The 15515-nt window shown below is 36.0% G+C and overlaps 1 protein-coding gene across 1 annotated transcript in view; it reads left to right on the top strand.

Annotated features, from left to right (window-relative positions):
- LOC114647335 (MOB kinase activator 2-like) overlaps positions 1-15515 on the top strand; it is a 254024-nt gene that overhangs the window by 46307 nt on the left and 192202 nt on the right. The gene's annotated exons all lie outside the window — the stretch shown is intronic.

Raw genomic sequence — 15515 nt, forward strand, 5'->3', positions numbered from 1 at the left:
TTGCTTAGGTGGCTCTTTTTACATATAATGTGTTATTTGTCAACAGTGCTGAGTATTAGGAATTCACTAAAATCATTTTTACTTTTTGTTTAATTTTTGAGCAGTATTTACATTACTGTTTATAATGCATTTTATCTTTATTTCTGAGATCAATTTCCTTTATGTGTATGTATGTATGTATGTGTGTGTGTGTTTGCTTTTTCATGGGTGCTGCTGTTTTGCATCTGGTTGCTATGTGGATGCTGTGAGGTGACGAGGCACATTGTGCACATGCCATAGTTACCTGTGAAATCATTGTGGTCATGATGTGTAGGATGGCTGCATGAATTAATCAGGGGTTTAAAGATATTTGTTAGGGACCGAGTGCTATAAAAAGAAAATCAAAATTTACTTGGAAGAAATAAAATTCTGATTAAGACTTTGGCATTATTAAAACTATTACCCTAAGTTCTTATCAATAAGCCGCGGCTTATCTAAGGAAAAAAGTTGTGAAAATGAAAAAATAGAATATCGGCTTATACATAAGTCCGGCTTATACATCCATCGCGGGGGTTGCGTTCCAGAGCCACCCGCGAAATAAGAATATCCGCGAAGTAGAAACCATATGTTTATATGATTATTTTTATATTGTCATGCTTGGGTCACAGATTTGCGCAGAAACACAGGAGGTTGTAGAGAGACAGGAACGTTATTCAAACACTGCAAACAAACATTTGTCTCTTTTTCAAAAGTTTAAACTGTGCTCCATGACAAGACAGAGATGACAGTTCCGTCTCACAATTAAAAGAATGCAAACATATCTTCCTCTTCAAAGGAGTGAAGCAAACAAATCAATATGTCTGTTTGGCTTTTAAGTATGCGAAGCACCGCGGCACAAAGCTGTTGAAGGCGGCAGCTCACACCCCCTCCGTCAGGAGCAGACAAAGAGAGAGAGAGGGAGAGTTTGTTTTTCAGTCAAAAATCAATACGTGCCCTTCGAGCTTTTAAGTATGCGAAGCACTGTGCAGCATGTCTTTTCAGGAATCAGCTTTACAAAAGATAGCAACGTGAAGATAATCTTTCGGCATTTTTAGACGAGCGTCCGTATCGTCTAGGTGTGCAAACAGCCCCCCTGCTCAATCCCCATACGTCAGGATCACAGATAGTCAGCGCAAGAGAGAGAGAACAGTAAGCCGGGTAGCTTCTCAGCCATCTGCCAATAGCGTCCCTTGTATGAAATCAACTGGGCAAACCAACTGAGGAAGCATGTACCAGAAATTAAAAGACCCATTGTCCGCAGAAATCCGCGATATATATTTAAATATGCTTACATATAAAATCACAATTTAAATGACCGCTACGCGCTCGTGTTGACTCGGCGACGCCCAGAGCAGAAAGAACGCGCTCCGGCCGCTCCAACCGCGCCATGCGGGGAGTGAGAGAGACGGCAATATCTCACACTCTCTCCCCCCTTAAAGAAATTAAATGGGCGCGAGTGAGACCACTGACCTCCCTCCCTTCTATTAGTTATAGGTTATAGTACGTTCGGCTTATCCATGAGTCCGGCTTATCTATGATACGATTTTATTTTAAAAATTCGTATGATTTTTGGTCTCCGGCTAATACATGAGTCCGGCTTATAGACAAGAACTTAGGGTACTTTTGTTTTGTTCCTAATCTAATGGTTCTCTGATAAATGGCCTTTTCTTTAGATGACTGTTTCTGCCCTGGTTTTGGCTGTAATGAAAAAATCTTATTGTTATCTACCACTCACTAAATAACATGTTTCTGGTTGGACATTTCATTATTATCTTATTTGAACACAATATAGAGTCCTTTTTGGACTGGCAGAGGAATTGACTTGCTGAGGGGTCACACTTAAAGTCACTGGAGTTTGAAGCATGGAACTTTAGAATGAGAATTATAATGAACATCATCAAACTTGCTCTGCATGTTCCCTGTATCCCTAGGGTCAAATAATGGGGTCTTGCTTGGTCCTTTAGATTAGTGGCCATAACATAGAATATGCTTTGGTGAAGCTATTACAAATAAACAATCAGTATAGAAACATTTCATAATTTCTCAAAAGTGCTGAGTCAACCAATTTAAAATCTTCCATATAGATAAACTAATGAAATTATTGTAGAATTAATGATAATAGGTTAAAGCTGAATTATCCTTTTCATCTTTAATTTTGTTTTAAAGTAATCATAAATGGTAACTAACAAAATTTTTATTTATGCTGTGGACACCTTAACATATTTTTAACTGGTATTGTAAGCCAGCTACTGTAGTCTATTGTGACTAATTAACTGCCATAATTTATTTCAGGATTTTCATGTTTTAGTAATGTTGGCATGATTTTGAGGATAGCTTGGCCTCTAATGATGTTACCACCTTTCCTCCTATCCCAAAGTATGTTGCTGAGAATACCATACTTGAAAACTCTCTCAGGGCTTTGCTGTTAAAGTATTCCCAATTCCCTTTGATGCTAGATAACTATGAGCGAAGAACATGAAATCTTCTTAGATATCCATCAGTTGTCTTCTATTCAAGACCTGCAGGTCGAAAAGATATGTTTGTACAAAACATGCTGAATTGGTGTGTTAAAGCTGTTTTTTTCTATTTCAGAAAGGACAAACTATGCATTTCTACTATACTTGTGTGTTAAGTCTATTCACTACTACTACTACTACAACAACCACTACCACTACCATTAGCTAGTTTTACTTGCCATAAAACTTAGCAGGTGATCTTGTGACCATTTTATAAAGACAGGCTTATGTTTCATCACTCTTTTGTAAGCACTTTCGGTTTAGGAAAGAACAGATTATGTCATTGCTTTGTTTGTATGTTGTTATTCGTATGTGTCAGTTGGCACTGCCCATGTGGTTAAGTTTGAACAGGTGATTGTGTAACTGTTTTTTGTGTTTTTTACTGTATAATGTTTTTACTTTGCTGCTGTAGATATGGAGTGTATGTACTTCATCCTTTTTCTTCTATTATTTTTCATTAAATGTCATCAGTTTTAGCTAAAGTCATCTGTGTGAGGTAAACCCTTCCTGTCTTTTCGTTTTCAGTACACAGTTGCTTTTTTTGCCACTGGAGACCTCATCATGGTTAAAATAGGTATAGGTTATAGGTATGTATAGTGTTTTTGGGTGTGGGGAGGTGAGGGGGCAATTAGAAACATGAATCAGATTCTGGTTTAACAAATGTTAAAAGGAGTGACTCCCAGAAACCCCAGAATTTGTTTTCTTACATGAGATATTTTATAATTGCTAACTCTGTAGTTGTCTAGTTCCTTCTGTTTCTGTGTAAAACAAGTCAGCAAGTGCTCATCATACTTAAGAAGAATACTGACATCAAATATTATTATTCCACTTACTTTAGTGGCATTTTCATTATTTTGTGTTTCAAAAATTTTAACCTTAATTTTTTTGTGAAAGGGTCATTTTTTATTTTGTCTCCTTTGAAAATTTTAAATGTAGCACTAACTGCAGTACATAATGGGCAATTGGAGCTTTAAAAGAATGACATATGTATTTCAGTATGCATAAACACCTTTTTATGCTTTTCTGAGAAAAATACATTTATGGAAGAATTCATTTCTTTATACTGTATATATACTGTATACTGCATATATTTACGTCATAAAACAATTGTTAGTGAGCTCACTTGTGAGTTTGCTAATGTGCTCCTTATTATTATTATTATTATTATTAAGCACATATACCCCAAATGGTTTTCCAGTTTCAATATTGAGGGAATTTGTGTCCACTCAGCAGAGATAAGCTTTATATGTATATGTTACATAATATCGCAACTTGCCCAAGCCAGGCAGTGGCCTGTCTGCTCCATATAGTGTACTGTAACAAGCCGAAGCCAAAGACTCCTTATTATAAATAAACATGGATGCTCTGAGGAATTTTTAAGGTCAGATGATCTCTTTTTATGCTTTATTGAAATTTGCCTGTATAGTGTAACACATAATATTTCTGTTTGGCCTGCAGCTAGTTGTCATTATATTTTTCTTGCATTATTGTGATTTCTAGAGATGATTTTAAAGGGATTGTTATACTTTATGGTGATGGCTTTTAAATGTTTTAAACATATCCTATACTGTATGTACAAAAGCATGTTTGTTGTAGTTTTCTTTTAATAAATCAGACAGGCTGTATTCTGTGGCTGAAAACAGCTGCAGAGATCTTCTGCTTTGCAATTCTGTAAAGTTAGCCAGAAATGTGTAGCCACAAGGTCTTTGAACTTTTTTGCATGCTAAGCTCCATTTGACAAACATTCTACTGAAAACATTTTTTTAAGTTGTTCTAACTTTTTATTTGTTTTATTCCATTCCATCTTTTGAGGTGTGATGTTTTTATAACATCTAGAAAATTGCAAATAAAGGATTAATTAAGCTTACACAATTGTGTGGTGTTATCTGCTCAGTGTCACTTCTGGCCATTGGAATTGTGCAGACAGTAAATTTAAGCATAAGGTCAATTTTAGGTTGGGAGTGTTTTTAATTTACTTCCATCGGTTTGAGTTCATGCCAAATGCCCCCTTGAACATTGCTGTTTGCGCTCGTGCCAGAATTCATCTTTGCATTTGCTAAAGTGCACATGAATATTAAATTAACCCTTTGATCTTGCTTAGTTTGAGTTTAGAAGGAGTAATCTGATTTAAGCTTCCTTCCTAGAAGACTGCACTTTCCTCTGAAGTAATGTGGCATTTGGAAAGTGTTGGCTAGCAAGCAAAACAGTGGTGAAAAATTTGCCATGGCATGTCAGTAGTAAATTTTGTACATTTGGATTATTGTAAGGTGATCTCATCGTGTAGCCTCTTCGGTGTGTTTCTCCAAACATTCCTGTCTGCTTTTGTTGCTCTATTAGGGAAATGGACTGCAATCCATAGTGTTGGTGCTTCACCTTTTGCAAACCTCTGAGACATTGTGCGGCTTTTTGCCATTTAGTTATCCTGCATATGCTTCTGGTTAAAGAAAAAAGTAAGCAATTTGAAGGTGTCATTTTTCCTTTGTGAACGATATCAGTGAAATATACATTAACATGGCAACAGTCCTAGCTATGCAATAAGTACTGACTTTATCATGGCCTTGCAGTTGGCTAAATCAATTAAACCAAGTTTTCAAAAAGTAACGTCTTCCAGAATTATCTGTGATATTTAAGAATAAATTTAAAAATCAGATGTGTAAATTGTATATTTGAACATTTTTTTCTTTTTTTCATACAGCTGTCCGATTCTTTTTGGATTAAGGCAACATCTGCCTTTTTTATATTGTAAATTACTTACTGTGCAAATGATTAGGAATGCCTTTACACCTGCGTAGCCATGCTGTTATCTAACCAGCCAGTCATTTGGCAGCAGCGTGATGTATAAAATTCTGTAGAAGAATGTTGGGAGCTTCAGTTAATGTTCACATCAAATGCCAGAATGGGGAAAAATATGATCCCCGTGAAATGGACTATTCCATGATTGTTGGAGCCATTCGTGTTGATTTGAGTATTTCTGCAATTGCTGTGGTAACTCTCGTGACCACCCTGTAGAACTGTGGGGAGCAGAAAAGCATGGCTGAATATAAAACACATTGAACCTCGAGGCAGATGGACAACAACAGTAGAAGACCAAGTTGGGTTTTACTTCTGTCAGTCAAGAATAGAACGCTGAGGCTGCACTAGCTCACCAAAACTGGAGAGCTGAAGACTAGAAAAACATAGACTGGTCTGATGAATTTGATTTCTGCTAATGCACACAGATGGTAAGGGTCAGAATTTGTCAGCAGCAGCATAAATCTTTGCACCCATCCTGTCTTACAGTACATCAACAGACCAGGCTGGTGGTGGTGAAATGGTGTAGAGAATGTGTTTTGGCACACTTTAGGCCCATTTTGGGTCCAATAAGTCATCAATTAAATGCCGCAGCCTATTTGAGAAATGTTGCTGACCATGGGCATCCTTTCATGGCCACAATTTACCTATCTTGTAATGGCTACTTCCAGCATGATAATGCACCATGCCACAAAGCAAACTGGTTTTATGAACATGACAATGAGCTGAGTGTTTTTTGTTGGCCTTGTCAGTCACCAGCTCAGAATCCATCTGCACACCTCTGGGATGTGGCAGAATGGGAGATTTACAGCATGAAAGTGCAGCTGATATATCTGTAGAAATTTTGTGATGCAGTCATGTCGACATTGGTGATTATTGTGTTTTCTTTAATATAAAAGTATTAATGATTAAACATTAATAGAGGTAGATGATTTCTGCAGTTATGTTTTGATGTATCATTCATGATCAGCTTGAAGTCAGTATTGCTGTTAATACTGCTTTCAATAAATGTGACATAGTTTAACTATTTTAATGCTAGCCTAAGAATGGTTCTAATATTGTAATTGCAGAAAGTCTTAAAGGCATTGTCAAAAACTTTTATGTCATGGAAAACTCGAGCTGTTGGTAATCTTAAAAAGAACTGCTCCAGACTGGAATGTGAGTTAAGAAAAACAAAGTTACTATGAAAATCTTAGCTAAATGCAACAGCACTGTCCAAACTGAAAATTAGTCAAACTATTCCAGCACTATAAACGACAGTGCAAGAAGTCAAAAAAAAAAAAAGTATTTAAAACCATTGATTGTATATTCAGAGTGGATTAGTCGTGTGTCGGTGGCCAAATGCAAGGTTTTGCGAAGGTTTTTATGCATAGAATTGATCATATTTGGCCAAGTATATTTTTGACTTCAGGAGTTGTAGCAGATCCCCTTTTCTTTATTGTCACATAAATTTTAACTCTTGGAATACAGTAAATGAGGTTGAACTTTGAACATTGCAGAATTGTTGCTCAGCTTAAATCATCCGCTTAAACCCTTGATCTAGTTTCAACTGGATTTATTTCTAAAGAAGTGTCTGATTGTGTGATTGACTATAAATTAAAACATTGTAACTCCTCAGTTGAATCAAGTACTTTTCAAATATTTGTAAAACTGCCTCTGTTAAATATCTCTGTTTATGATTATTAATTTAGACTGTTCAATCGTAGATAATTTCTGACTTACTTCCAGTCTACCTTTTTTTAGGAAATAAGAATTTTTTAAGTCATTAAATGATTATTTGAATGAGAATTCTATTCCAAAATATGTGCCAGGCAGGTTTCAGTGCTTATCGTACCACTGAAAATTGCTGTAAGTTGTAAATGATTTAAGATTTAATTCTGATGCACAAATGTATTAATACTTATTCTTCTAGATCTGAGTCATACGTTTGACATCATGGAGCACAGTGTTCTTATTAACCATCAAAAATACTGCCTTAAGTTGATATCAGTCTTGCAGAAATGGGAGAAAAATACTTGTAGGTTCAGATGATTATCAATAGTAAATGTATGATATATAGTATGGTGTGCCACAATGATCACTTGTCAGTCTATTACCATTCTTGTTACACATGCTCGTTTTGGATGGATTTCCATTGCTATGCATATGACATACAACTATAACTATACATGCCAGTTGCACTTGAATGCTTTTAGCCCTGGGACTGAAGGCTTATTTCACTAAGTGGATGAGTAGTAATTTCCCTAGTCTTAAAAAGAAAAAAAAAACAGAAAGACTACAATGAAAAATAGGGATATGATAAGAACATTTCATCATCTGGTGTTATTGAGTCTAAACTAAACTTTAAATCTCATGTTACCCAAGTTACAAAGACTGCATTTTTCCATTTAAAAAGCATAACAATAGTTAGAATTTTTCTGCAGTTGCAGGATGCTGAAAAGCCAACACATGATGTACTTTTAAAAGTATTTCCAATGAAAGATACAAAAAGGCTCCAGCTTGTTCAAAATGCAGTATCAAGAGCTCTTAATAAAAAATCGAGCATCTTTGGCTAAGCATGGATGTGGTCAATGCCTGGTGTCAACAGGATGGAGCAACAGCTCATACGGCACGGAGATCCATGCAGTGTCGAGTGGCCTTCATGTTCGCCTGATCTCGCTCTGTGTGATTTCTTCTTGTGGGGCTCTCAAGTCGAAGGTATACACACACACACACTGACCTCAGAACCTTGAAGCCCTCAAGGACACTATTTGCCACAAAGGTGCTGCTATTCCCCTTGAAATGGCCAAACGAGTCATGCAAGCGTTCAGAAATTGTCTGAAAGAGTGTATCACTAATGATGGCCACCACCTTGAAGACATCATTTTTTAAACACAGTGAAAAGAATCTATTTTGTATACCCTTTCTTGTGTCGTAATGAAAATTATTTGATCTTGTAGCGTTTCTGTAGAATAAACGTTTGAAATGTGGTCCTTCTTTTTGGCTCACCCTGTATTTCAGAATGCCTCTCACAATATGTTATTTGTTCACTCTGTGCTGGCTTTGTCTAAATACTAACAATAAAGGATTAAAAAAATGCTTTTGTAAATTACATATATTTTACCAGTGGATATATGTCAAGTATAACTGGTGAGCATTTCAAAGAGATGTTTAAGCTTTTTTTCACTTGTTTTCATAATTATTAACTGTTAATAAAACTTTTAAGATTAATACATACTGAAATTATTTTAATCTAAAGTTTTCTTAGCACCGCTGAGTTGTCTACAGGTATACTATGCATATGACAACCTTTCAGATGTGCAGTAACTTTTGTGAAGATTAGCTTTATCATTATAAGTTAGCCTCTTCTTATTCTGATTTTTATTCTTGGGAACCTGCTGTGGTGCCACTGCACAGTTGTTAAAGGGTTTCCAGCAATTTTATGGAATGTGCCATAGGCTTGTAGGGCAGCACCTTATAACCACTCTGACATCATCAGGGCTCTATAAGTTCTTCACTAATAGTGAATTAGATAATATAAATGTAGAATACCCTGGGGGGCTGAAAGGCCATATGGCTTAGGTCAATAATACTTTGAATTCTTGAACTACTGATGACCATAGGCTCCACAAAGTTTATTTTGTGCCAGTTGTGGCTTCCTTGAGTTTTTGTTTTCCTCTCCACTTATAAAATGAAATATTTGTGAACTGTACATGAATTTTAAATATATTGTATATTTTAGTACACTACATTACAGAAGCAAAGAATTCATACTTTTATTATTTAAATATACATTTTGCTACCACATGTTTTACTTACTATTTCATGAAAGTCATATTATACTGATCGCTACGTTGGAAATAAGAAATTTGATTCAGTCATTATACTCTGTATTTAAAATAAGTGTTCGACATTAAAAAAAGGTAAAACTTGTGTAGATTCCTTCCTTTAATGATGTTAGTAGTTGAAAAATTTAGATGTGGCTACTGATTTTACAGAGGATATTTAGAAGTGTGCAGGATGTGGTTTGTCAAGTTCAAAACTGAGATAAGACCTTGTAAATTTTAATGCATAATTTTTTTTGGCTCTACAACGGTGACCTTATCTACTTGTTATCAAGTGATCTGACTCTACAGGTTCAATCTGTCATCTGGCAGTTTGAAATATTTTTGAGGGAGTAAATGAAAAGGATTATATGTACTAATATAACAAGTTTTTTTGTCATTTTTTTCATTAAGTTAGTTCTCTGTGTGCGTGTGTGTATATATATATATATATATATATATATATATATATATATATAGATAGATAGATAGATAGATAGATATAGATATGGATAGATATAGATATATATATATATATATATATAGATATATATATATATAGATATATATATATATATATATATATATATATAGATATATATATATATAGATATATATATAGATATATATAGATATAGATATATATAGATATGAAGCAGTCTGCACTCCTCATGCTCAATCACAGCCATGGGAGATGGTGTGAATTCTACAAAGATGTAGAAGCTTATACAAGTGTGACTTGCACTTGGTGAGATGGTGTGTTCATGCACTTTCAAATTTGTTCGCCATTTGCATTCACCTCACCTCTCATTCAAACCAGGCAGACAAAATCATCTTTGTGGTATATGCATGTTATACGTTCACAAAACGAGCTACCATACATTTGCCTGAGATAGGTTCCAGCCTGTCCTGCTCGATTTGTGCCACAGCTGCACTTGACGACATGTCCATCTTGGACAAGATACAACCTGTCTCAGCCCACTTAGCTGACGCCTCTGCAAGTTCACGAATGTAGTAAAACTACTAGGGTTGTTTTTTTTTTTTTGTCCCAAAGACCGCACTCTGCTAGTTTGGATTACTATCGGTTCTTTTGTTAATAGTTTATTTTATTTGTCTCATACACTTACTGCCTGAACTGAAATAAAATACTTATGAGAACTTTTTCTGCAAGCAAATAGCATTCTCTTCATTATTCACATTGCTTCTTTACTTTTTTATGTTAAATTTGGTTTAGTTATGGTGAATTAAAATTTAGCTGTACATTTTCACAGCACTTTCAAGACATCATTACTATGAACATGGAGAGAAAGCTAATAAGCTCTTAGCTCAACAAATCCACAAGCAAGAAGTTTGCAGTGCAATCCCAGCAATCACCAACACGAACGGAGATAAAATCATTGACCATAAAAATGTAATGCACACATTTAGAGACTACAATAAATCCTTATATTCTACTGAGTTTAAAGAAGACAACACACAATCTACTGCAATTCTGGATACATTACAGATACCACAAATAGATACTTTTAGTGCAGAGGAACTGGATAAACCTCTGGCGCTATCAGAATTACTAGATGCAATAAAGTCACTTCAGAGCGGGAAAGCAGCAGGCCCTGATGGCAACCCTGTAGAATTTTATAAGAAATTCTCCACTCAGCTAGCTCCCCTCTGATTAGCAATATTTACAGAAGCTAGAGACAATCAAATTCTACCTCAAACTTTTTGCCAAGCATTAATCACCGTCTTTCCTAAACAAAATAAGGACTTATTACAATATGCATCGTACACACCAATTTCACTTCTGAATAATGATGTTAAGATACTCTCCAAAGTCCTAGCTAGAAGGATGGAGAAAATGCTGCCTTTGGTAATATTACAAGATCAAACTGGATTTATTAAAGGCCGACACTTAGCTTCCAATCTTCGACGCCTGTTTAATGTAATATATTCACCTGCAAAGTCAAACACCCCAGAGATGATATTATCGTTGAATGCAGAAAAAGCGTTTGATATGATTGAATGGAACTACCTTTTCACTACAGTAATCCCTCGCTATATCGCGCTTCGACTTTCGCGGCTTCACTCTATCGCGGATTTTAATTGTAAGCATATCTAAATATATAACGTGGATTTTTCGCTGCTTCGCGGGTTTCTGCAGACAATGGGTCATTTTACTTCTGCTACTTGCTTCCTCAGTTGGTTTGCCCAGTTGATTTCATACAAGAGATGCTATTGGCGGATGGCTGAGAAGCTACCCAATCAGAGCACGCAGTTAAGTTCCTGTGTGCTGCTGATTGGCTCAGCGACGGAGTGCTGCATTAACCAGGAAGTCTCATGTCACTCATTCAGCATTAACGTGCTCCTGCTACTGCTTCAGAGGCCATGTCCAAGCGCCAACAGAAGATGCAAATAATTGCAGAAAAGGTAAAAGTTTTGGATATGTTGAAGGAAGGGAACAGCTACACCACTGCAGGACACCATTACGGCATCAATAAGTCCACAATTCTTTTTATTTAAAAAGGAAAAGTATATAAGATCTACAGCCGCAGTGTCCTTTAACCAGGGCGCAAAACGAGTTCCAAGTGGACGTGATAAGGCAGTAGTCTGGATGGAATCTGCTTTAGGGATTTGGATTGAAGAGTGCTGGAAGAAGAACAACGGTGGTGCTACACAGTCGCCTGAAGAGGCTCCTTTAGAAGAGCTGTAACGCTATCCTTTGTTGTGCAGTACAATTAAGCTCATCATTTTCGGACAAGTCGTCGTGTCATTGTTGGTGAGTAACCATAATTAATTATCTACGTACAGTACTTATTACATGTACATAGTTTAGTGTCACTGTACACACATTTTACTGTATACATTTTTTCTTGCATTGTATGTGTTTATTGCTGGTGGCCTGTCTGTCGTAATGGCTGTAACATAAGTGATATCGGAGACGCTCGATATCTTTAAAATAATATTTAGGTTTTACTGTATATAAACTCTGTTTACATACATAATTTCAACGAATCTTACCTAATATCTAAGAGAATACAAAGGGTTTATGCTGTATAATTGTGCGGAAAATGTTTATAATAGTTTGGGAGAGTTTATAAGGGCTTAAAATATATCAAAATAACCATATGAACATATGGTTTCTACTTCGCAGATTTTCACCTTTCGCGAGGGGTTCTGGAACGCAACCCCCGCGATGGAGGAGGGATTACTGTACATTAGAGAAATTTGGGTTTGGTCCGAACATTTGTGCATGAATCAAACTACTGTATTTAATCCGGAAAGTATTTTTTTTTAATTAATCTATTTGTATGGAATGATGACAATAAAATCAATAAAATTAAAAAAAAAATTCATGGCACTTTAGTCTCAACAGTCAGTGCAGTAGAAGAGACTGGGCAGATAATGTATTCAAATTCTTTGCAAGTTTTGGGACTGAAACACAGAATGTGGTGTAATTATAAAATGTAATGCAAAGATAACCAGGCATGAAAGGTGATGCCGTCAAATTCAACATCAGTTTTACTTTTTATCAGAAAGGACACTATCTATAGTATTAATGTTTGTTGCTATCAACTGTATTTTAGTGTCTTATATAAGGCACCTTGAGATATAATACTCTGTAAAATCTTCTAAAAATGATGGATCACAAAACTTGTACTCGAGTCTGTTATATCTATTATATACCTGCCACTTGAATTTTTGTAAGAATCTTTATTTTATAATCCAGATACAAATTAAATTTATACAATCTTAAGTGAAACTTGGATAGTCCCATATAGGGTTATTTGGGATGGAATCTGTCACAGCAGCTCAAGGAGCCAGGTAGGAAGCAACCCCAGAAAGGGCCGCATTGCATTTACTGAAGTTAATTTGAAGCAGTTAACACTACAATGCACAGAATTCTTAAAATCTAATTCTGAATTACATTTGTTAAATAAGATATTTTTTTCTGCACTACTTAAACTATGTTTTTTTTCATTTAGTTTGGCTTATGTTTTGATTTGGGTAGTAATCTATGAAGTATGCAAACAAAATTCTACAGCAATCAGATTTTTTTTTATCATGCCAGATAGACTGACATCTTCTGTTTGGCTCCTTCACATTTTTCTTACCAAGAAACTGATTTAGTAAACATCTTTCTGTGAAGCAGATGCATAGGTTACACATATTTACATTTTTTCTGGTCGTCATTCTAGTTTTTGCTGTACAGTTTAAGCATAAATAGAAAACTTTATTATAAGTGTTAAGTATTGAACATGCTCACTGGCAATATTCTATAGTATTGAATCTTGCCTAAATATGATATATTGGAATTTCACTTTTACATCTGAAATCTGAATTGGCATGTTAGTGAGTGCAGGACTGCAACTCCTCACTTACACAAGATGCTGTGTAAACATTGGTTCTGCATGATCCTATACTGGCCAAAGCAGTTTCAGACAATAAATGGATGGACGTGCATGTTTATCATCTACATCTATGGTATTCACAAATCTTTTTGATTTTTGCCTGCATTAGAAACACGCCTGCTTTAGGCTTTGTATAAATCTTTGTATTCTTTGCTGAATAATGACAAAACTTTGACTAATATGTTCCACTTCCTGCCTTACTGCATTTGAAATAGACCAAAATAAAAAGTTCCAGAAAAGAGCACATCCTCTGTCATAAATAAATAAATAAATAAATAAATAAATAAATAAATAATTCAGGTCAACCACACTTTACTATATGCACTCTACCTCTTTGTGAATAATATTGTATGTGGCCTTTATAAAATGGTAGAAATGATCATGCATAAAGGAATAAATTAAAACTTGCTGCATGATTTTATCTATTGACATTTTATAGTTCATTTTGCTTACAGAAGGTTATGTTAGCATAACTAGGTAATATTGTAAATTATATTGAATGCCAGCTCATTTTCCCTAATAATTAAAAGGTTATCTAATCTAGGCAATTTGAACCACATCAACAGAAGTGTTTGAATATGCAATACGGGGGGTGGTGCACAATTGAAGTTGTCTAAAAGGAGAGTGCCAGTTAACATACTTAGTGATAACACTTCCTATTCTTAGAGCCAAGTTTTCCCAGCAAGCTAGAGAAAAAAAATGTTTCGCCTGACAGTTTTCTGACACTAACTCTTAACTAGTTTCAGAAATTATTACAGAAACTTAGGGCATCTCTGCTCTCGGGTCTTGTTGAAAGTCAATTTGGTGAATAAGTCCATTTTGTACACTGTCTTATTGCACACAGTCCCTTGACTGCATTAAGCAGTGAAACTGGCCCAGTAAGAGTTGATGTGTGGAGTGTTGTCTTATTCAATGTTGGTTCCTTTTTCAGGATAAATCCTAGCCCTCATTGACCCTGAACTGGGTTTAGCAGCTTCAAAGATGGTTGTATAGATAACATATAAAGCTGTGCAGAATGACTTTGGACTTGTGTCCCTTGCAGAAACTTTATTTCACCTTGGTTTAGCTTCTGTCACCTGTTCATTTTGCACAAACCTCCTCAGCCTTACAGTTATTGATTGGCTGCCCATAAGTAACACCTTTCCACCAGTTCTTCATTTCCTTCATATGTGAAAGATGACCAACGTTCTGCATACCTGAAATCTAATCTGCTGAATTAGCATTAAATGCAGAAGCTTCCTTTCTCAAATAACACAGTTGCAGGATGCGGGACATAAAATGTCACACTCTGGGGCAACGGTTAACCTTGTAATTCAAGTTGTATTTTTAGGTAAAAGATTATCTGCTTAAGGGAATGTTAGTATAGCATGTTTCATAGAAATGTTACTCTTAAAAATGCAACAAGGAAAGTTTTGCTTTGTGCAGGAGTAATGGCATTTTTGGCGGAAATAATGGAAAGAAAAAAAATGAGTCTGTGGTTTTCTTCCCACAGTCCACTGTGTAAAAATATTTTTTGGATTCCACCTTGAATACACATCCTCATAACTAACATTAATTGAATTGCACACTTTAGTTCTCCCTGTGACGGTTTAGGTTTCCTCCGGGTGCTCCGGTTTCCTTCCATAGTCCAAAGACATGTAGGTTAGGTGAACTGGCAATCCTGAATAGGCCCAAGTGTGTGCTGTTGTGTGGTTGAGTTTGCCCTGCAATGGACTGGCGCCCTGTCCAGGGTTTGTTCCTTGCCTTGCTCCCTATGTTTGCTGGGATATGCTCCAGCAGACCCCCATGACCGACTTTAGCTTCCTGAGGTTGAAATTCTAAATATCTTGTGTGGTTGATGGCTGGGGCCCTTGCCCGGCCAGGACGCCCCTCCAATGGAAGAACTCAGGAAGAGGACATGTTCACGGCAATACCTCCCCTGGAATACGAGAGGGCAATCCCCCTGGATTACATCTAGGCCACGGGTTTGGAACTTAGCAGCT

The sequence above is a fragment of the Erpetoichthys calabaricus genome, chromosome 2 (genome assembly GCF_900747795.2).
Source record: "Erpetoichthys calabaricus chromosome 2, fErpCal1.3, whole genome shotgun sequence".
Classification (NCBI taxonomy): Eukaryota; Metazoa; Chordata; class Cladistia; order Polypteriformes; family Polypteridae; genus Erpetoichthys; species Erpetoichthys calabaricus.